Here is a 22,791-nt window from a genome sequence, read left to right on the forward strand (position 1 = left end):
CCCTGTGTCATCACCTCCACACCCATATGATGCTACCATTTTGCACCTTCCTGTCTTTCTCACAACTTTCATGCTATGGAGCAGTTTTATAGGTCGGTTTATTTGGCATTGTTCAGCAGAGTTTATATCATAAACATGCTGCCCTTGTTTCCCCATGCTAGTTAGTTTATAAACCCTTCCTATGTCATAGGCATACTGCCCTTCACACCCTCCCTAGAGCCAGCACACAGAGGTTTTCTAATGTTTATTGGTCTTGCAACTTCTAAATTTCATAACAATCTGTGAGATTGGCACATTGTTATCTCCAAGTGGATTTAGAAAGGTTAGGTGCACAATTTTCCCACCCCTACTTCTCTCCGTCTACCTATATATGTCCAGAACATGCTACACAATGTCCAGTAGTTTTAAACATCTCTATTTTTAGTTTTCATTGAAATAAGATCTTAAAAATATTAAAGGTAAATTTGAAAGTAAATTTCATTTCTTTTTAAAAAGAATTATTTAATTTAATTTATTATTATTATTCAATTTGACAGAGACAAAGAGAGAAAGAGGGGGAAGGTGAGAAGGCAAGCCACCAGGTCAGAGACTCAAATCACAGTCGGCCATGTGATAGTCCAGCATCGGAACCACCACGCAACCTGCTGGGCCCAGTAAATTTAATTTCTAATTTCACTGTTGTAGCCCCTTTCTTCCTTTCTTTCTTTAATTTTGCCATATACACATATGATTAAGTTCTAAACATAGCACATTCTTTTTATTTTTTGCTAGAGGGTGTATGTGCTCTCCAGAGAAAGATAGAGAGGAGAGTAGAAAGCACCCCTCATAGGGAATGGTCACAGTGCAATTCCTTCTCCTCCATCTTTCCTGCCTTTCAGGTTTAGGGGCATGCATGCATATGTGCCTGGTGTATTTTTTAAGCTGCCAGGTCTGGGAGTTGAACCATGTGATTGTCCATGAGGGGATCTGCTGCCTTAAGTACCAGGCCATAGAGCCAGCCCCATTTACTGTTTTTTATGTAATGAATGTATCAAAATTATTTTTCAAAATTTTGAACTTTCAAAATTCTCATTTTAGGATACTACTTAGTATTCCATTGAGAAGATAAATAATAATTTACTTAACCACTCTCATATTATTGAATATTTAGACTTTTCCAGTCTTAACTGATAAATCTTATATACATAATACATTTGTTAAAGCAAAATGTGACATTTTTCATTTATCTTTGTTTAATTCTTTTTCTTTTCTGCTGATCTACTTATTTTATCCATGAGAGAGAGGACAGAGAGAGAGAGAGGCACTCCCAACAGAATCTTTACACTGTGATCCACCCTCAGCCTCAGCCAGCCCATATCACAGGTCCAGGCACATGTGCCTGCACATACAGGAGGGCCTCAGGACATGAACTCATGACCTTCTCATGTAGGTCCAGCTGCTTTACCACTGCACCACCTGGCCCCTATTTCTGTTCAATTTAACTTCATTTAAGTTTTTGGCCAATTATTACAACATACTAAGAGTTTTTTTGAATTTTTACTTCTCTGTCTAATGTGCGTGTGTGTGTCTTATTCATGGATATGGCAAGTCATTAATTAAAGCATCAAAAAATGACAGACCCAAAGACAGAAGTTTGTAGAGGTATATGAATCAAAATGTAGGCTTAGAATAGCACCAGTGACATTTCCAAACTAGTAACAGCCCAACGTTCCATCAGTTATAGAATGAAGAAATAAATTATGGTATATGCACAGAACATACTACTATACCAGAATAAAAATGAGTGAACTGTAGCTGGTGTCATTACGTGACTGAATCTCACAAACATGTGAAGCAAAAGAAGCCAGACACAAAAGAGCATATATTCTATTAGCCATTTTTATAATGTTTAAAAATATACAAAACTAATTTGTGGTATGTGGTGTCAATGTATTGGCTACCTTAAAGGAGGAGATGGGAGTTACTGATAGGAAAATGACACACAAGTTAGATCTTTGTTTTTGTTTTGTTTTGTTATGTTTTTTGAGAGGTTTTTGCTATAGGGCACGTGCGCTCGCCAGAAAGACAGAGAGAGACAGAGACAGAAAGTGAGAAATAGCTCCCCAAGGAGATGGCCACGTGGCAATCCCTTCTCCATTCTCTTAGCACGCATACACGTATGCCTGGCATGAATTTTAAGCTGCCAGGTCCTGGACTCAAACTGTGGTCGACTACATGGAAGTCCAGAGGTGTAACCATCTGCTGGTCCCCCAAGACCCTCCTTTTAACACCACAGTAGGATTAAGCATCCAACCTCTTAATCCTGCTTAAAGGCAGTTAAATTTCAAAAATATGAATTTGGGGAGGATACATTCAAACCATAGCACAAACTCTCTGGAAAGGAGAGCGGTATGGGGATGCTGACTCACACTCACACTCATACACATATATGTACACACACATGCAAGATAAAGAATACAGGGTGAAATCTAGTATTGAAGTACATGCCATCCAGCAGCAGTATCTTTTACTAAAAAAATTATTTATTTAATTTTATTTATTCATTCATCTATTTTAATTTGACCAATGAGAGACAGAGAGAGAGAGAAAGTGAGAAAGTAAGCCATCAGGTCTAGGACTTGAACCAGGGTTAGCCATGTGGGAGCATCCAGCACCTTAATGCCACCTGCTGGTCTCCAGCAGTAGTGTCTTATGGTGTAAATGTCTAGCTCATTTGAAGTCACTGTAGTTAAATGCCTCCTCATTCAGCTCTTCCATACATACTCACCTTACATATGGCACTGCCCATCACAAGGTCCTGCAGGAGGACCAAACAGACCCTCAAGCTCAATAAATAGTTGTACTGGGGCTCTGGGAAGAAGCCATTCTTTGAAATCTTGCTGTAGCTGGAACACTTGTTGAGAGTGAACAGAAAAAGAATAAAATTGCTTCTTTTTTGAACAGCCTAGCTGTACAATGTGCAAATCTAATGGCCAGGAGCTCATCTATTTGCTGTCCTTAGGCAGAACTGGAGACAGATCAGCATGCAGAGGCAAGAAGGGCATAGGGCAAGAACCCAGAGACAGGATTCTGGCTCAGTGCTGGCAGATAGTAGAAGCCAGGCTGTAGTTCTTTTGTTTTTTTGTTTTTAAAATTTATTTTAATTGCTAGAGCATACATGTGTTCATCAGAGAGAGACAGAGAAAGGGAGAAAGCATCTCTCAATGGAACATGATCATGCCACAATCCCTTCTCCATTTCTCCTTCCCATGAAGATTTTGGGCATGTACACACATGTATCCCATGTGTTTTTCTTTTCTTTCTTTTTTTGAGAGAGTTTTACTATAGGCGCGTGCACTCACCAGAGAGACAGAGAGAGACAGAGAGTCAGAAATCACACCCCAGGGGGGATGGCCACGCCACAATCCCTTCTCAATTCTTCTTTTGGGATCTTGGGCACACATGCACATGCGCCCGTCTTGAGTATTAAGCCACCGGGCCCGCGACTTGAATCGTGGTCGACTACATGGGAGTATAGTGACATAACCATTGCACCATCTGCTTGTTCCCCCATGTGTTTTTCAATCCACCTAGAGCCAAGATTCAAACTGCAGTTGGCCACATGGGATCCAACTCCCTTAACCACTAGGTTATGGGGCTGGCCTAGATTGTAATTCTTTGCTTACCTTTAGAGCCCCGAGGGTGGCATAATTGTTTCACCTTTAAAATTTCCATAGTATTTAAACTCAGAAAGTAAACACCTTGCATCATTTCATTGGAGCAATGAATAAGAGTGTGAAGAATGCCACATTAGATCATGTGAATAAATCCCCCTCTGCATTACACTCTGGCTGCAGACGTACCAGTGGAGTGTGTGGGTGGACACTACAAAGGTTAGGGAGGAGTGTTTCTCTCCCCAACACTTCTAAGTCCCCTAGAGTATGACCCATTGGCACCCCTAGAATCCATTAGTTTTGGACTCCTTTGACAGGGTTTAGGGTAAAGATCTGGCCATTATATTAAAGTACGTACCAAGAAGCACCAGATTAAACTTTCTGTCAGCACAAGCCTTGACCAAGTGACAGCTTCTTTCCTGCTGCCCTCCACTATTGAGAAGAACAATGTGAGCTGTCCCAATGACCACTATATTATCCCACTTATGATTGTGACTGAATTAACTTCCTTGTGCTTTAGAAGCGGATGGTCTGAATTTCATTATAGATATGACTGTCATGCTCTTCTCAGCTGGGGCACAGGGATTCACTTGGAGGGTTTATAATTACTATGCAGATTGCTTTCCTATCATTTGATTGAACCTTCAGGAAGGAGGAAGGTCATTACCATGACTTCTTCCTCCGTTTCTCATTTTAGGAAATGCGGAAGCAGAGCCACACATAACTCAGCATAACTCAGCCCACTGAGCCGCTTCCAGAGGAAGTATAAGTAAAGCACAGAAGCTCTGAAATGGATGGTAACCACTGTCACAGGAATTCTCAAAAGGCTCATTCCACTGGGAATAAGTTCACCAAGTAGAACTGGATCCACACCTGCCACTCAAGGTCTGTAATCCTCAGAGTGCTGTTCTGAGATTTTATGTGCTTGGTCACCCACTTCTTGGTGAAAAGCAGAGGAAGGCCTTTCTCCAGCTGCTGGCTAGGGGGATCAGAGTAGGGACTTCAGGGGTGAGTTCATGTGTCACTTCATGGTTCTCTTTGGAAAGGGAGTGGGAATTTGTCAAATACATCAGAAGCAAGATGTGCATTTCCCATTGTACTGCCCTTGTCATTCTAACCTCAGAGCCCTTTCAGTATCAGCCACTGTCAGGAAACCACGTTTGCTAAAGACAAGAGACTTGTCACTCCAAGTTTCCCCACCTGGCTTTAGCTCCTAGTAACCTGAATTGGATAGACATAGCACTGTGAATTCCATTTCAGTCTCTACACCCAAACAATGTACCAATAGAGAGATACAAAAGACATTTACTCAGGTATCAAGATAGTATGAGATTAGAAAGAAGCTAAGTAGGAAAAAGAATGGCTAAATAGAGTACATCCATATCATGGAACACCCTATATCCAGTTAAAAAAAAAAGGGTTATCACACACTGATATAAAATTACTTCGAAATACATTAAGTGAAAAACAGCAAGGTTCAGAAAGTGTTCCTATGATATATAGGAACACTGGGTAAATACAAATGATTTGTGAATATAAATATATATATATATGTGTGAATGCACATTTGCTATCATATAAATATTATGTATATACATTTTATGCTAGACAATTTTTTTTCTAGAATATTTAAGAGAGAATCAAAAGTGGTTGCTCTAGGGAGATAGAGCTTTTTATGCTTATTTCTTTTCATATATATTTTTGGTGCTAAGTATTATATATAATTGTTTTGTTTTTAATTTGCCAGAGGGCATGTGCACTCATCAGAGAAAGACAGAAATAAAGAGAGGGAAAGTGAGAAAGCACCGCTCCATGGAAGATGGCTATGTTACAATCCCATTTCCATTTTTTCATCCTTTTGGGATTTGGGGAATGCATGCACACATGCATAATGAGTATCTCAAACTGCAAGGTTTGGGACTTTAGCTGTGAGGTTGGTCAGCTGCCTTACTCACCACTCCAGTGGTTGGCTCAATATATGTTATTCTCAATCTTATTTTTTTATTCTTTAATTTTTAATTAATTAATTGACATTCATTCCCTGAACATCATCACAGCATACAAAATGTGTGATTGCCCATCCAGAATATACTGCATAGTGGCTTAATTATACATGTTATTGTCAATCATTTCCTATTTCCATTTTTCATTGCTATATGTATGCAGAGGATAAGAAGTAGGGGGGAAATATATATGTGTGTGTGTTTATTTCCCCCCTACTTCTTACTCTCTGCCATTTCCTATCTTCCTCTCACACTATCTCAGGTGTCTACAGTTGTTTTCCATTCCTTTTTTTCCCCACATTGTATTGATTCACAAAATTTCTTAAATTATCTACTTTCAATAGCAAGTTCAGCTGGTACATACATATGTGAATACATGTCTGACTTTAGACATGAAACTCTGAGTAGAATGAATACACTGTAAAGTAGCAACTAGCTGATGCTATATAGCTTACTACAGTCATTAAATAGGTATTTTTAATATATTCTTTAATTTTAAGAAAAGCAGTTTCAGCTTTAATAAATCAAAGAAATGCTAAGAAACTTTGCTTAAAACTTAAAGCCAGGCAACAGGTTAAGATTCTGTTCAAATAGTAGGTACATGAACCTATCAGCAACTCAAGATAGGACAAAAGTCCTTAAAACTGAAAACAAAACCTAGAAGAAAATCAGCAATGTTTTAGTCAAAAGTCATAAAATTCTATTTCACCAGTTCAGTCTCATGTACTTAATCTATTTTCTGTTGTGATTTAGTCTTCTAGATTAAATTCTGGGATATAATATTCAACTCCAGACCTGTCCCTACCATTAAGTTGGCCATTTTCTTAGTTTTTGAACTCTTATTTCTGTGTGACTATATTTAATTTTCCTGGTCTAACACTCTCTTGAGAACTTCTTGGAGATCTAGTCTGGTGTTGGTGAATTCTTTCAGGTTTTGTTTATCTGAGAATATTCTTGTCTTCTCTTCCCATATGAAAGATAATCTTGCCGGATGCAATATTCTTGGTTGAAATTGCTTTTCCCTTAACACATTAAATATATTTCCCATTTTTTCCTCACTTGCATTGTTTCCAATGAGAGGTCTGCTGTTAGCCTGATGGGATATACTTTGTAGGTAACTTGTCATTTCTCTTTTGCCAGTCTTAGTATCTTGTCTTTGTCTGTGGTTTTTGGTCAATCTGGCTATAACATGTCCTGGAGAAGATCTTCTTGGGTTGATTCTAGTTGAGGTCCTTTGTATTTCTTGGGACTGGATCTTTGACTGCCTTTCTAGGTTTGGAAAGTTTTCTTGCAGGATTTCATGGAATAGATTATCAATGCCCTATGAGTCTCTTTGTCTTCTGGGATACCAATTATCCAGATGTTTGGAAATTTGATGATATCGAGTATTTCTTGTATATTATTTTCATTTTGGGGGGCAATTTTCTCAGTCTTTGTGATGGATTTTTCTTAGGCCAATGATTCTATCTACTACATCTGAGATTTGATTTTCTGTATGATCTTGTCTATATGATACTTTCAAGGGAGATTTTGACTTCCTGTATTATAGCCTTCATCACTAACAGGTCTATTTGATTCTTTTTTTAGAGTGTATATTTCCTCTTTTACATCTTGCAAGAATTTCCTCACCTCCTGGAACTCATCAGCTCCTTTCTCCTGTCTCTTCTGCAGTTCATTGTCTCTCTTCTCTTCCATCTCTGTTAGCTTTGTCACTATGACTATTCTAAATTCCTTATCTGACATTTCCATGAGTTTCATTGTACTGTCTGAGGATGAAGAGGAGTTATTCTTTTCCCTTGGAGGAAAGGTATTTTCTTGCTTTCCCATATTTCTTGTGATCCTGCAGTGATTTCTAGTTATCTGATGGTGCGTTTCTTCCTAATTCTTTTTTTCTTTAATTATTTTATTTAACTTTATTTATTTATTTTTTTCATTTCACCAGAGAAGGGGAGAGAGTGAGAGAGAGAAGGAGAGGGAAGGTAAGAAAGTAAACCATCAGGTCAGCCATGTGGGAGTCCAGCCAGCTCCCTTAACCATTACGCCACCTGCTGGCCCCTCTTCCTAATTCTTAAAGTTCAATCTGAGCATTCAGAGGCGTGCAGAAGGAGGTGATCTGCAATCTCTCTTCTGTCCCATTTTCACTCTTGGTGCTTCAGATTCAGTAAGAACAGAGGAATATTCTGATCCTAATTGTATTCAAATGTTTGGATCCTGTTAACTTGGACCTTTCTAGACACTTAGTGCGTAGAGACTGAGCAGCCAATGAACAAAGATAAAGAAAAAAGGAAAAGAATTAGAGAAGAGGAAAGAAGAAGAAAAAAATAAAATAAAAAAGGAGAAAGAAAAAAGATCATAAAAAAACTTTCTATTTTAATTTTAAAAAGCAAAAAATGAAAACCACATGGCACTCACACAATATTTCACAGCTCAAGTTCAGTATACATCTCAGGATGGGCCTGGGGGTGTGCCTTTCCTAAATAGAATGGGGAAAGGCACCAATTAGCACAATAAAGGAGGGCTTGAGAGCTCAGAGAATACTTTACCTTAAACAATTTTTTTTTTTTAATTAAAAGACACAGAGAGACAGAGAGAAATGGAGAGAAGGAGAGAAGGAGACAGAGGTAGCCCTACCCATTAGAAATGAATCTGGAGGGAGAAGTCTCAGCAGAAAATCTTCAACTTTAATCAAGGAAAGACATATTTCACAGCTCAAGTTCAGTATCCATCTCAGGATCTTCTAACATTTTTTCCAACCTCTGTGACCACAGAGGATCTTTCCAGGCTCTTCTTGACTCCAGAGCAACCTATGATTTCACAGGCTGCATCCAAACACAAGCACCCAGCCCAGGGGACAAATGGGAAGTGAAGTCCAGTCTGAGTCATGCTTGCCTGGCAACAAACCATGCCACTGGGCCATACTCAACATCAGGCACAGGTTTTCCTAATTTCCAAAATGCTACCACATGGGCTGGTGGCAGCCTGGCTAAGTGATTCATTTTACCTTTACTAGTGGCCATTCTTCATTTCCACCACCATTTGATTTGGTTCTTGCTCTTTAACTTGCCACCTTCCACTTACTACTTCAGACCAGGCCTCACATCCACCTCCCTACTCAGCCCAGGACTCAGTCAAACTGCAGCCCAGCCACTGCCTTCCCCAGCCCAGACCTGAATTAGGCACTCCTACCTTAGCTGAAGTGAAGTCAGGCAGGTATATTCATGTTGCCTCACCTTCTGCATGTGGGCATGGCAACATTTATCAGGCTTACTGTATGGACAGGCAGCTCTTGATTATGCACGCAAATGGCAGCAAGCATTAGCACACATCATCTAAAACAGCAGAGGGTCGCAACATTAAGAGCTTTGGATCGTTGCCCTCAGAATATAATTGGTGATTCATTTGAACTTTTTTCCCATCTTTGATATATTTGAATTAAAATTAACTTGTATTTCCTGTTTCATTTCTCCTGACTGTAATAAGACTGAAGGAAGTTATAGATGATCTACCAGATTAAAATCAATGAGAAATTAACTTTGCTTGGATAATCTATATAGAGTGACTGAGGTCACTGTATTTGAAATCAAACTTAGGTTTCTCTTTCTATTTTAATGTAGCAGCCCTTTTGCAAAACTGAATGTTCAACCTAAGGTCAAAGTAAGCTGTTTTCAAACTTTTTTCTTATCTTTAATAAAAATCTGTGTGTTTGTATGTGTGGGAGTGGGTATTAGTAACATTTATTTTATAAAACATCCAACTCCTTTTATTTTAGTATCCATTTGAATCTCTAAGTCAGTTTTTTTTTTATGTTTAAAAAATTGAGGGGCCAGCAGGTGATGTGGTATTAAGGTGCTGGATTCCCACAAGGCTCACCATGGTTCAAGTCTTGGACCTGGAGGCTTGCTTTCTAATTTTCCCTCTCTCTCTCTCTTCCTCTCTCTGTCTCTCTCTCTCTCTCTGGTGAGTACATGTGTCCTACAGCAAAATTTTAAAAACATTCATTATAATAAGTTAAATTAAATAATTCTTTAAAAAATTTTGCCACAGGGCATGTGTACTTGCCAGAGAGAGACCAGGGACAAGAATAATAAGAAAGCACCCCCCTGGGGGGGATGAGCATGTTATAATTCCCTCTCCTCTATTCTCTCAGGATTTTTGACAAGCACACACACATACACACACACACACACACACACACAAACACACACACAGTGTGTTTTTCAAGCTACTGAGTCTGAGACTTGAACCACACTGTCAGCCATGTGGAATCCAACCACTCTAACCACCATACCAATGACTGACCTGTCCAACTCAATTTCAATACACCTCCTCCAATCTAATTTTCAGATTGAAATAGCACCAGTTTATTAATTTTTAGGATTTTGGCACTAAATACTACTAATTAAGGCTTGTTTTATTATCAAAACTACAAGCATAAATGAAGTTTACATAATAACAGTTGATTTAGAGGCTTAGGGTAATAAGAGAAAAGATTTTATAATACATTAATTATAAATACTAACTGTGTGTGTGCATGTGTGCTCATCTTTTGATATTTATGCCTGATTTAGAATATTGGCACATTTTATCAGAGTAATATATATAGCCATAGAGCAATACTGCTTCTCATGACAGAATCTATGTCACACATTCATGAATGGGCCTTTCCATATGACCCTCCTTATGAAAAGTATAAAGTAGACGGTTGTTTTCTATAACTATGGGAGTGTTAAGAAATAATACATTTTCTTTCTTTTTCTGTTCTTATTTTCATGGAATCTCTACTGTCTTACACCTGGCAACGTGTATGCTGCATATGATCCCAGGGTTTATAAATCCAAAAAGGAATAAGAGTACCCATCTGGCCCATGATTCAGACATCAGACTCTAATGGCACACTGGAGCTTGTGGCTCATGAGATAAGTTTGCCAGGATAGGAACATCAATTTGAGCAGATGTTTTCTGTTTTTATAATACAATTTAGGGAAGTAGACTGGTTGTCATAGTGTAGGAGTTTTAGTGAGTGATTTAAATTCAATGGAGAAGGACTCAGGAGGTACATATAAAAGAAAGGAATGAGAAGGACATTTCATAATTGAGCAAGAAACGGATGCTTCCCCCTCATCCTTTACTGCAAAGATTTTCAAAAATCAGTGATTATACTTCCAGTTGTTAATAGTGATGCCATGCGGAGGTGACCAGAGTTGTTTCGTGACTAGATTAGCCTGACAGGTAACCAGTTTATTGCATCATGCTTGAGAGCAAAAGTGAAGGAGTCAGGTTTGGCTGGGTTTAGAGCCAGGTTCTGCCACATACTATCATGTGACCTCAGATAAGAAGGCCACTTGCTTAGTAGTAAAATGGGGCCCATAATAGTGCCTATCTAGTAAGGTGACTAAGCAGATTATGGACATGATATGTGAAAAGTGTTTAAAAGCATGATGTCTTTAGCATAGTTAGTGCTCAATAAAAGTACTTCTTATGCTGCCTAAGTATTTGAAAGCAGTTTACCTTAAGTAGGGCTAATCTCTCTTGAATATTTTTTTCAACAAGTGCTATCTTCATAGAATTCATACAAAACAAATGGGACTCAAACGCAGGTGAAAAGATCCTAAATTCCGTACTTGAGTGGGCCTCAATGAAGGAGGTGTCACTGTTTCTATTACCTGTGTTAACACTCCCCTCCATTTGTATAGATAATTGAGACCTGAATGTAGACTAATAAAATGTTAAAGTTGTAATGCCCAAGTAGCGCTTATTTAAGGAGTGATTATGGCTAGAAAATGGTCTGTAAAAATAGGCTCTCGTCCTTACCTCACATCACTTGTTCCCAGCGGTGCCTTCAAGTCTTCCTGACAAACAGGCCTGCCCTCCTGCAGACCCAGGATCCTATTCTGCCACACACATCCCCAGCACAACTGCCAGCTGAGTTCTAATTGCAGAATCTTCATTACCAGGGATGATTGAAACTATAAAAAGAACCCAGCTGAATTTTTCACATCCTGCTGGGAGAGCACAGGGGCTGGCTCTCCTGTTCCTGCACCCCTCCTCCTGCAGCAATTACCACTGGTATACGTGTGGTCCAGCTTCTGCAGGAAGCTCTGAGCAACTGCTGGATGTGATGCTCCTTTTCCTCTGAATCTCATTCCCCAGGAGGTGGGTTGATGACCATAACGAATATGCCCAAACTTCCTCCACAGCTGCAGAAACAGGAGGTTCAGTTCTTAACCTCCCCACCTCAGTATCTTGCCCCAAATCACCCAGAAGTGAGTGACCAGGAGAAAGATAACAGGCATGTCTCCTAGCCCCCCGAAGCTTTTGTGACAGCCTGTTGGTAACCCCATCTGCGAATTAGCCTTTTTCATTTACATCCTTTCTTATTTCAGTCCATCAATGTATATTTATAAAGCACCCGCTGAGTGCTCAGTACTGAGTTAATTGCAGGAAAAGGGGATATTCGGAAGCAAGAGGCAACTAAAGAATTTAAAATCTAGTGGAAGGCAAAACTAGACAGCACTGCTCCTGGTTCCGCAGCTAATAACTTTAAGAATCAAGGGAGTGATTTGTGCAAATTTTATGTGAAATTTATGTGAAAACTTTCTCTCTCTCTCTCTCACTCACCTTGTACACATGAGAGAGGGAGAAAGAGAGAATGTGCACACTTCTCTGTATATCTAGAAAGAGAAAAAAATATCTGGAAGAATTTTTGGAAGACTGTGGAGCCATCTCTGATACATTGAACCATCGAAGGATTGAGAGGTAGTCTTTGAATCCCGATTCTGCCACTATATTACTTTGTGCATTTTGTGTTTATCATCCTTAAGTTTCAGTTTTCTTACGAAATGGGATGGTAGCTATAGTATCTCATAGCGTTGTTGTAAGGGTTAAATAGGATGATGCATGTAGCATATTGAACAGAACCTGGCACTTAATATGATAACCCCAAATATGGCACTTTGACATGCTGAGTGCCTTGAACTGAAGAATCAGCTTCAGGCCCAGTCACAGTGGTGCCGCTGGGGGCTTCACTCTGCAGTACTGGACCCACATAGAAGGCCAGAGTTTGGATCCCAGTAGACCTGAAACATACTGGAATAGGTGCATGCCCATGGTCCTGGCTAGCTGGAGGTTGGTGAGGGGTCCTGGAGTGGTGGGATCCTGTCAAAGGTGCCTATGTCTCTGTCCCTCTCTCTTACTCTGTCAGTAAAATAAACTTAAAAAAAAAAAAAAAGGATCAGTCTCAAAACCAAGGTCTCTCTGACCGTCTCCATCACCCCATCCCTCTGTCTCTCCCAAACCACAGGAAAGACCTTTCTGTGAAGTTTCCTTATCTGACTAAGGGAAGTTCTATGTCCAGAAGGAAGACTGCTGTTAGAAAGTCTCATTAACCAGGAAAGATTAATCACTAGAGAAGACATGGAACATCAAATATCACCACGAGAGCATAGACTCCCTTTGTCCCAGGCCACTGTTTGTTCTTCCTGTTCATTAATGCCCCCTAAAGATCATTTACTGCCCCTCTAAAATTGTCTACATTACCTATTTCCCTCTCCTCTATGAAGAAGGTATTTGAACTTCCACCATCTGGATTTCTTTGAGTTTCATACTTTCTGTGACTCTCATGTGCTTGCACATTAATAAATTTGTATACTTTTTCTCCTGTTAGCCTGTTGTAAATTTATTTCAGTAGACTTAATTATTGAAACTTCAGAGGGGGAAGGAAAGTTTCTCTAGCTTCTACAAGTGTTCAATAAATGTATTAGGCTGTTGGGAAAGTCATGACGCATTGTTGCATACAAAAACATGGGCAAATATATCATGACCTTCCCAACAACCTAATAACTGTTTCCAGTGATCAGATGTTGACTGGAAGAGAGGTAAGGAAGGGGATGTCTTGGAGAAGGGAAGTTTTGGGCTGGTCCCCGGTGAATGGTAAAGATTGGGATAGTTGGAAGAGAAGGCTGGAGGGTGTTCTGGGGGAGGGAAACATTTTGAGCAAAGTAGTATCAGCTGTTCTCCAAGAGAAAGAAGGCTGTGTGGGAGGTAAGGAACAAGACTGCATAAGGGACACATAATGGAGGACCTCAGGGAATTTAGCTGATTTTCCACACACCCTCTCTCCCCACACATGTCCGCCTCCCTCTTCATCAACATCCTCCATCAGATAGTACATTTGTCATAATCAATGAACTTGCATTGACATTTCATTATTACCAAAGCCCACAGTTTATATTAGGGTCAACTCCTTATGTTGTGCTTTCTATGGATCTAGACGAATGTATAATGACTTGTATTCAGATGGTGTGATTTCTCCATCTCACTAGCTTCTCTCAATAAAAAGAGACACAGCAACTAAGATAGAGGAACAAATGCTGGGACTCAGAACATGCTACCCCAGCGTACGATGCTTGGGCATGTTGAATAGTTTGAACCGAAGACAATTGGAAGGCCTCAGAAGCACCCTGAAAGGTAAAGTCTCTTTGACCTCGTCCTGCTCTCCTGTTCTCATGCATCTTTCTACAGTGTACTCTGGATGGAAAAAAAAAAAAAAAAGAAAAGAAAAGAAAAACTCCTACTGCCAATAAATTTAATATCTTATTTTCCTGATTAAAAAAACAAAACAAAACAAAACAAAGGTGATTCATAGAAACTAGAATTCCTCTTCTGCAAGGTGAGTCATAGAAATGAGACCCCCATCCCCATAAGCAAGTTGTAAAACTAAAAAACAAATCCTCTCCCTTTTCCCTTCTTCTTTGAAAACTCTCTTTCCAGAATCCTTTGGAGATTCTGCCCAAGAGGAAGAAATGCCATATGAAGACTCCAAGAAGAATCTAAACAGACAGACCTTGGTGAGTTTTCCCCCTCGGTTTGTTGCCACTAGATTATACCTTTATGTCCAGTTTCTGCATGGCTGCCCATTCTTTTTTTTTGGAGAGATTTTCACTGTAGGGCGCGTGCGCTCGCCAGACAGACAGAGAGAGACATAGAGACAGAAAGCGAGAAATCACCCCCCAGGGGGGATGGTCACGCCGCAATCCCTTCTCCTCCATTCTCCTCTCGGGATCTTGGGCACGCACGCACACGCGCCCGGCGTGAGTTTTAAGCCACCGGGTCCGGGACACGAACCGTGGTTGACTACGTGGGAGTCCAGCGACATAGCCATTATGCTAACTGCTGGTTCCCCCTGGCTGCCCATTCTTCATCAAGCATAAAAACAGTTTCCCCTGGTCTTTGGGTCCTTCACTCCTAAAGGAGTCCCCTGTGTCATGAACAACTTTAAGTACATTTGTTATGCTTTTGTTACTGACTGAAGCTAAGTACAGACCAGGAACAGTTGCTCACTGTGAGAAAGTCAAACTCTGGCCTACGGGGTTTGTCAAGAAGGAAGGCATTCTTATGGGTGATGGCATCTGGGAGACAATTAAGTTTGCCAAAAAGACCATCTCCTCAAATGTGTTCAGGAATGAGCTTTTATAAAGAAATAATTTATGCCCAAGTTTCCAACCAGGTCGAAATATGCAAATGAATAATTGAAACTTGTTCAGACCTAGCTGTTCCAGCTGTTCAGATGAATCCAGCCCCCTGAATTCTCTGAAAGCAGCCCCCTGAGTACACTCAGATAAAACAATAGAACTGCTCAGCCAGCTCGCAAAAGCGTGAGATTCTCTGCAGCCACTAAGTTTTGGGGTAATTTATTATGTATTAAGAAATAGAAATAGACAATTGGTATTAGAAATAATGAATGAGTAAATTCAGATTAAAATTATGAGAATAAAAGCTTTCTTATTGAAATTAAAAATGTTTTTGATTAGTGTGATGCCAAAAGGATACAAAAAAAGACAAGAAAAAAAAGGAACTTTGGGACTAGCAGGTGGCATGGCAGTTAAAGCGCTGGACTCCCATATAGCCAACTACTGTTCTAATCCTGGACCTGGCAGCTTGCTTTCTCACTCTCTCTCTCTCTCTGTCTCTGTCTGGTCAAATTGAAGAATAATGATAATAATAATAAATACAATTAAATAAATAATTATTTTTTTAAAAAAGGGTGTCATCTAGGCTAGACAGTATATTGCAATAGCTTCAAACTCCAAAGGACAATTCTAAAATCATGCAGAAAAAGAATATATGATTACAAAGTAAAATGAATAAGTTTGACACCAGATTTCTCAATTATGACATTGAAATCAAGATATCAATGGAATGTTATTTTTGAGAGGTAAAAATAAGAGTACTTCTAAGCTAAAACTAAACTGTTGCATTTAAATGTGAGGATTCAATAAAGATATTTTTACGTAAAAATATCCACAGGGATATTAACATGCATGAGACACTTTTTAAAATACTTCTTGACCAAAAACTAATGAATCAAGTTATTAACTCAAAAAGTTAAAGACAGTGAAAAAGAAAAACAATGTCAAGTTTATTTTCTTCAAAAAATTTCAGAAGATAAACTTTTAGCAAGAATAAGGGATAAAAGTGATAAGATACAAACAAAATGCAGAATAAAAATTAAAAAATGAACTAAAGTCACAAAATGGATAGTATGAAAAAGTATTATTAAGAAATGCATGATAATAAACTTGATAACATAAATGAAATAGAGGGGTATCTTCAGGCAAAAATATTGAGGCAAAATGAAATAGAAAAATTGAATAAACTATTATAAATTAAAATAGTCACCAAGAACTACTTAACATAGCAAAATGTACTCAACTATCAGAAAATGGATCATTTCTGTCGTATCAATTATTTCCCATAGCCTAGTGCTTACGGGAGCTGGATACCACAGGACTGACCATGGTTTGAGTCCAAGCTCCTGTGCATGCACCCTATAGCAATTTAAAAAATAGTTCTAGAAAAATTTAGAGGACTTAAAGCTACCCAGACACAAAGTGAGAAATCATCCCCCAGGGGGGATGGCCACGCCACAATCCCTTCTCCTCCATTCTCCTCTTGGGATCTTGGGCACGCACGTACATATACCCAGCATGAGTTTAAGCCTCTTGGTAGAAGACTTGAACCATGATCGACTACATGAGAGTCCAGCAATGTAACCAATACACCATCTGCTGGTCCCAGTAATATTTTAAGATCTTAAGCATATAAATAGAATAATGGTCTGTAAATAGAAGGAAATTTTGAAAATAATGAGTAAGAGGGAGGGATGAGAGAAGAAGAGAGAAAAAGGACACAGCTCACTGTGCCATGTATTTAGAATATAAAATAATAATAAGTATGTTATTATTTTACGAAAGTATATATGAAAAAACCATGAAGGTAGACTGAAGACGAGATCAGCTGCAGTCTCAGATGATTGCAACAGCACAGGCAAAGAATGATAGGACTTGGAACCATCTTGGTGGAATACCAATATCTTGGTAGAAGGGAACAGCACAACAGGAGCAGCTATTAGTTATATTTCATAAGGAAATCGGGAAGTATTTATTTTTTATTTAATTGCCAGAGGTTGAGTGCCCTAACCAGAGAGAGACAGAGAAGAAGAAAGCACCCTCCAGTTGGGCATGATCATGCTGCAATCCCTTCTCCTCTGTTTTGGGATTTGGGGCACGCACACACCTATGCCTGGAGTGTTTTTTAAGCCACTGAGGCCAGAATTCAAACTTCGGATGCCATGTGGGATCCAACTTCCCTTAACCGGAAAGAATTTCTGACTGAATGGAAAAGGCATTAAGAGAAAGAGAAAATGGAGTTGTGCAATGGGAGATGATGCTGGCAAAATGGATTAGGGTTAGATTGTGCAAAGGCTTTATATGAAATTAATCCCAGAAAGGTTAAGTATAGGGAGAGTATAGAGAATGGATCAGAAAGAAAGAGACCAATTAGGCTCATTGGAAAAACACCCATTAACTATTACAATGTTCAGGCAGGGAATTATGAGAGACTGAACTAAGTGTGTAGAAATTGGTCTGGGAAGGAGGAGACAGATATAGAAGATAACTGAAAATGTGGAATCTGGATGACTAGGGAGATTAATTGAAAGTGGATGGTGAAGAAGGATTCAAGAAAACTTTGATTTGTACAGTTTTGTTAGAAGTTAAGTTGTAGCAGCATTAACCAAGATAAGAAATTTAGGGGGCACCGTTTTAGCCAGAAATCCATTTAATTTTGAATATACAAGTGTGGATGCTTCTAATTACAGGTGTCCAATGGGTAATTGGAACTAAAGCTCTATAACTTAGGGAAGAGGTTAAGGCCAAGAATATAGAATCGAGAATCTAACCAGAGTTTAAGAAGATAATTGAAGTCATAGATATGCCTAAGATTTCACAAACAAATGATTATGGAAAGCTCCTGTCAGGGGGTCCAGGAGTCTGTGGTCTAAAGGCAGAATCCTGCCTTTGAGAGGCACAGGGCATGCTGGGAAAAGTGAGCACCACATTTGGCAACTTTCAGATCACATCTGCTTTCTGTGGCATGGTTTCCTCACTGACTGACAATCAGGATACATAAATATATGTAACACATCAAACAGACAAATCCACTCTGTACAATCTGCCTAAATATTTAGACACAGCCATGCAGTGACAGAAATTATTAAGGAATTGAAATTCCAATCACTAAAGGTGATCAACGAAACAGAGAACTGTTCTCATTCCAACCTAACTCTCATCATCAGACGTATGGTTGACTTGTCACTTCCAGAACGAGGAAAGAACATTTCAACAAATGTCAAAGTTTCACAGATTGAATAACTGTGGCTGTGTGTTAGCCCTTACTTCTCCTTTGGTGAACTTTCTTGTCATACGTTCCACCATCAGAGAGTAGGTTGGAAAGTGAGCAAAGGGTAAGGGATAGGCGCAGTTGAAAGAATATTACATTTGAGATTGACTCTGTGGTGCAGCAGTGATGTGCTGTTCAAGAAAATCTGGATCCCACATGTGACGATGGTTCAAATCCCGGCCTGGTCACCCTGAAGCCTCCTGGACATGTGGGCAAGTGTCCCAATCTGATGAGCTGAAGAATTGAAGGAAGCAGATTATGATGTGACCAGACCTTGCACCCTTGGCTCTCTATTATACAGACGCTGTATCATGAATAAAGGGGAAAACAAAAAAGACTATTAATTTGGAACCAGAGGGACCAGCAGTTAGCGTAATGGCTATGTCGCTGGACTCCCACGTAGTCGACTGCGGTTCGCGTCCCGGATCCGGTGGCTTAAAACTCAGCCAGGCGCATGTGCGTGTGTGCCCAAGATCCCGAGAGGAGAATGGAGGAGAAGGGAATTGTGGCGTGACCATCCCCCCTGGGGGATGATTTCTCGCTTTCTGTCTCTCTGTCTGTCTGGCGAGTGTACGCACCCTATAGCAAAAACCCTCTCCAAAAAAAAAAGTAAAACAAAAAAATTTGGAACCAGAAAATTGAGCTCAAGCCCCAGCTTCACTGGTCACTACCTGCATGACACACCTTCCTAAGTCTGCTAGCTATAGAATAAGGATTAATTCTTGACCTACTACCACAGGGATGGAAGAGCCAAGAGCTAATGTATGTCAGTAGTTTTTGAACTGTGCTCTTTGGAGGGCTGCAGACCTCCTCAGTGGTCCCCTCCAGAGCCACAGCTAGAAACAGGCATGATGGTAAGAGAGTTCTCCAGGGGCAGGGCTTTGGCTCTGTCTGTCCCAGGGCAGCTCCGCTTTTATCTGCTTTATATGTTGTGCTTTCAAAAGGATTTTGTGTGACACTATGTATTTGTTGCTAAAAAAATCCTTAAACACCACTGATATCTATGAAATGTCCACACATAAACATGAATTATTATCATTAGAGGGTAATTTCACTGCCCTGGGTAAATGTTGGATGAAAAAGAACATGGATCTGAAATGAGCTTTTTAGATTATCTGTGCACTGCAATTTCTGGTATCCTCTCTTGACCTTCATTATCAGATAATTAAGAATTCATTGTATGTGAATTTTTATCATAATGATTATAACTTGTAATGCCAGATTGCATCTCCTCCTATAAGATCACAGGCCTACTTATCTTGATTACATTTATGGACTGGGTGCTGAGGAGCCAAGTAAGGCCCGCTGCCACCTTCCCCTGCTCCTAGTTTAATTACGTGTCCCCATTTTGCAGCCCAGTAGAATTGCTGGGAAGAGGCAATGTCCCAGCTGTTCCCCACTGCAGAGGCACCATTCAAGAGAATGCATCCCCCCCTCAGCCTGGAGTTCCTGAGGGAGAACTCAATTTCCCTCGAAGTTTCGACACATTATCTATTTCACACCATTAGACCAGACTCTATCCCAAAGAGAGTGCCAGGGACAAGAAGCAGAGCTTAGGTTTTCTGCAGACAGATCATTAATGACTTCACTCTGGTGTGCCTTAATAGGGTTCCCAGGAGCTCAAGACCTGAATGGTCTGTAGTGTTAATCTGCCAAGTAATGGGAAATGGTTTGACAAAGGAAAAACTTCAGATCTGCTCTAGTTTTTAAAAGAGCAACATAAATCCTGAGCAGGTATAGAAACCATAGGAGCTGGACCAGTTCATTATTATTCATGTAGAAGAATATCATAAGTTACTCACAAGTTGATCCTTTTCAGCAATAACACCCAAGACATGCCAGTAAGAAATAAAGGGGCATTTAATTTAAGAAAGCTCTTAGATTCTTAATTATCTGAGCCTCTGAAGACTGCAGGACTTGCCATCAACATCTCTCCAGGCAGTAGCTTTTATAGTGAACTCACTTTTTCCCTGTTTCTACCCACTCAGGGATATGTCACGCAGCAGTTTGTCTCTCCTCGAGTGGTGCTTTCTCTAATGCCACCTGGTCATCCAGCCAAGACACTGGGAGGAGCATTGTGGATTTTATCATTTCTATTCAACGATTCTATTTAGTATCTCCTAAAGTAATGTTGGAGGCCTCAGGACCCTCTAATGGTTACAGGAAAATGAGAAAAGGTCAGAGTCTGTAAGTATAAGCAACACATCCTCTGCAGGGATGAAAGGGAAATTCTGGAGTCTTTAATTTGCCTCAAGCTTAAGTAGAAAAGCAAAACAGAGCCCTGTTGTCACCTAGGAGAGCCGTAAATACCTAGTTCTCATGGGCTTATATCGCAGAGATTTGGAGTAAAGAACAGGGTTCATACCGTCAGACTTCATTTGAGAATTCCCACAAACTTACCAGGAACTCCATCTGATTCCTTAGCTATTTTAGGAACCCAAGAGTTGTCACACAGGCCTCAAAGATGATCTGGTCATTCCAGAGGTTGCTTTATCATGAGAACTCCAGTTATGTATTATGGGATCACCTGGTGCCCGAAGTGTCCAATCTGGAGTGTTCATATTAGACTATGCCTAAGAGAAACGTCTCCATAATTTGAAAGAACCCTTCTGCAGTATGGGATTAGAAAATAAAGTAGGAAGAAAACCATTATTGTGGAAAAGCATTTGCACAAGGCCATGATAGGTGCTTTTATGATCAGCACTTTGAAGGCTCTCAACAACCCTGTGAATTAGGTATTACTGCTCCCCATTTTCTAAATGTGGAAGCTGAGAACTAGAATAGTTAGGTACTGTGCCCAAGGCCACATGACGGGTGCAACTGATATTTTCTCTCTGCCATTGTACTTAATTAACTGTAGAATTGCTAAAACTTCCTTGTTCTGCCTCTTAAATCAATGTCCTCTTTGCCAGTCTTATTACTGGAAGCTTGGGACAGCCCATCATTTCATCCTGACCATTGCAGTGACCACTTAACTGGTCTCTACATGTCTTACTGCCCCTGGGTTTCGCCTTTCCTGCCCTCCTCCAGCCCACCACACCATCCTCCACATGGGCCGTACTTCTCCCTTACCACCCACTCAGACTAGCTTGGTAAAGTCTTTTTTTCCCCCCTCCTTTAGGAGACTTAGACTAAGACCTTAGACCTTAGACTAACACCTCCTTGGTAAAGTCTGCCCTGATTACTAGTCAGTTTTAAAAACTCTTCCCCCAGTGCAGAACTTTGTATATTGGTCCTTCATAGTAGTGATTACATTCTGTCCTACTTGGTTCGTTAAGAGTGTGGCTGTGTTTTTACCCGACTATAGGCCTTTTGTGGACAAGGATGGCTCTCCTTTCATCTATTTCTCTCTTACAGTGTCTTACCCATAAGATACACACAGTAAAAACTTGTTGAGTAAAATGAATAAGTGAATGAATGAGTGAAAATTTAAAACACAAATAGGAAAAAAAAAAGAAAAAATGGAATTTTAAATAATAGTTACCCCTGACTCAAAAGCTACAGTACAAAAATAATCTTGACTCATTACTAGAATGTTAGATTTCTCTTAAAAACATAAGAGGAACAAGAAAAGTAATTACAGACTAAACTGGATATGTAAAACTTAAAGCAGATAAAATAACAGTATTACTGACTTAAGCTTGCAAAAAGTGTACACCAGACTGTAATCAATTATATTCACATAGCACTGTTGTCTTCAAAGGATATCTACACACTCTCTTTGAACTTACCATAGTGCAGTGAAGCAGAGGTATTTTTTATGCCCATTTTTCAGATGATTTTTCAGAATCAGAGGTTAAAGCGACATACCCAAAGTTACACAGAGCTCTATACAGCACAGAACACAAGAATTCTGGGTGCAAGTTCAGCATTCCTTCCTCAGTACCAGGTGACCTCTGATAGCAGGCTTCGATGGTACTGGCAGTGAAAATGTACTATCTTTCTATTTGACCACTCCTATACACTTCTTAAATCCCTTCCTGACAATAGGCAATAGGGCCAGGTGTTGCAAGAGGCCCAAGAGTCAAGGCAAGCGAACTCCTGTAGAGTTGGGACTACATCCTCTTTGACATTTCTCAAACTTCCTAGCAAAGAATTGACACTGTTTCAGCTGTACTGCTGAATCCGCTTTAGATACAGGTTCTGAAGACCAAGGGATTAGGTCAGGCAAGGACAAGGCAAGGGTGGGAGCAGAGAGATAGTGGAGGGAAGCAGAAAGAGGCATCTCTACCTATGTACTTTCCCATATGGAGATCCAGTTGTTCCGACACCAGTTGTTGGAAACACTTGTCCTTCCCCTTTAGATTGCTGTGATGCTTTTGTGAAAATCATTTGACCCTGTGTATAAATGGTCTATTCTTGCGCAGTCTATTCCATTACAATGGTTTACTTGTTTC

General features: G+C 39.9%; 1 long non-coding RNA gene across 1 annotated transcript in view; it reads left to right on the forward strand.

The window, feature by feature from the left end:
* LOC102489315 (uncharacterized) overlaps nt 1–13,226 on the forward strand; it is a 51,034-nt gene extending 37,808 nt beyond the window's left edge. Inside the window, exons 2-3 of the long non-coding RNA XR_336430.1 lie at nt 4,351–4,538; nt 12,957–13,226. This is a non-coding gene — a long non-coding RNA (uncharacterized LOC102489315). The remainder of the gene's footprint in view (nt 1–4,350; nt 4,539–12,956) is intronic.
* The last annotated feature ends 9,565 nt before the right edge of the window (nt 13,227–22,791 follow it).

Source organism: Tupaia chinensis, unplaced genomic scaffold (genome assembly GCF_000334495.1).
Source record: "Tupaia chinensis unplaced genomic scaffold, TupChi_1.0 Scaffold138517_1, whole genome shotgun sequence".
Taxonomy (NCBI): Eukaryota; Metazoa; Chordata; class Mammalia; order Scandentia; family Tupaiidae; genus Tupaia; species Tupaia belangeri.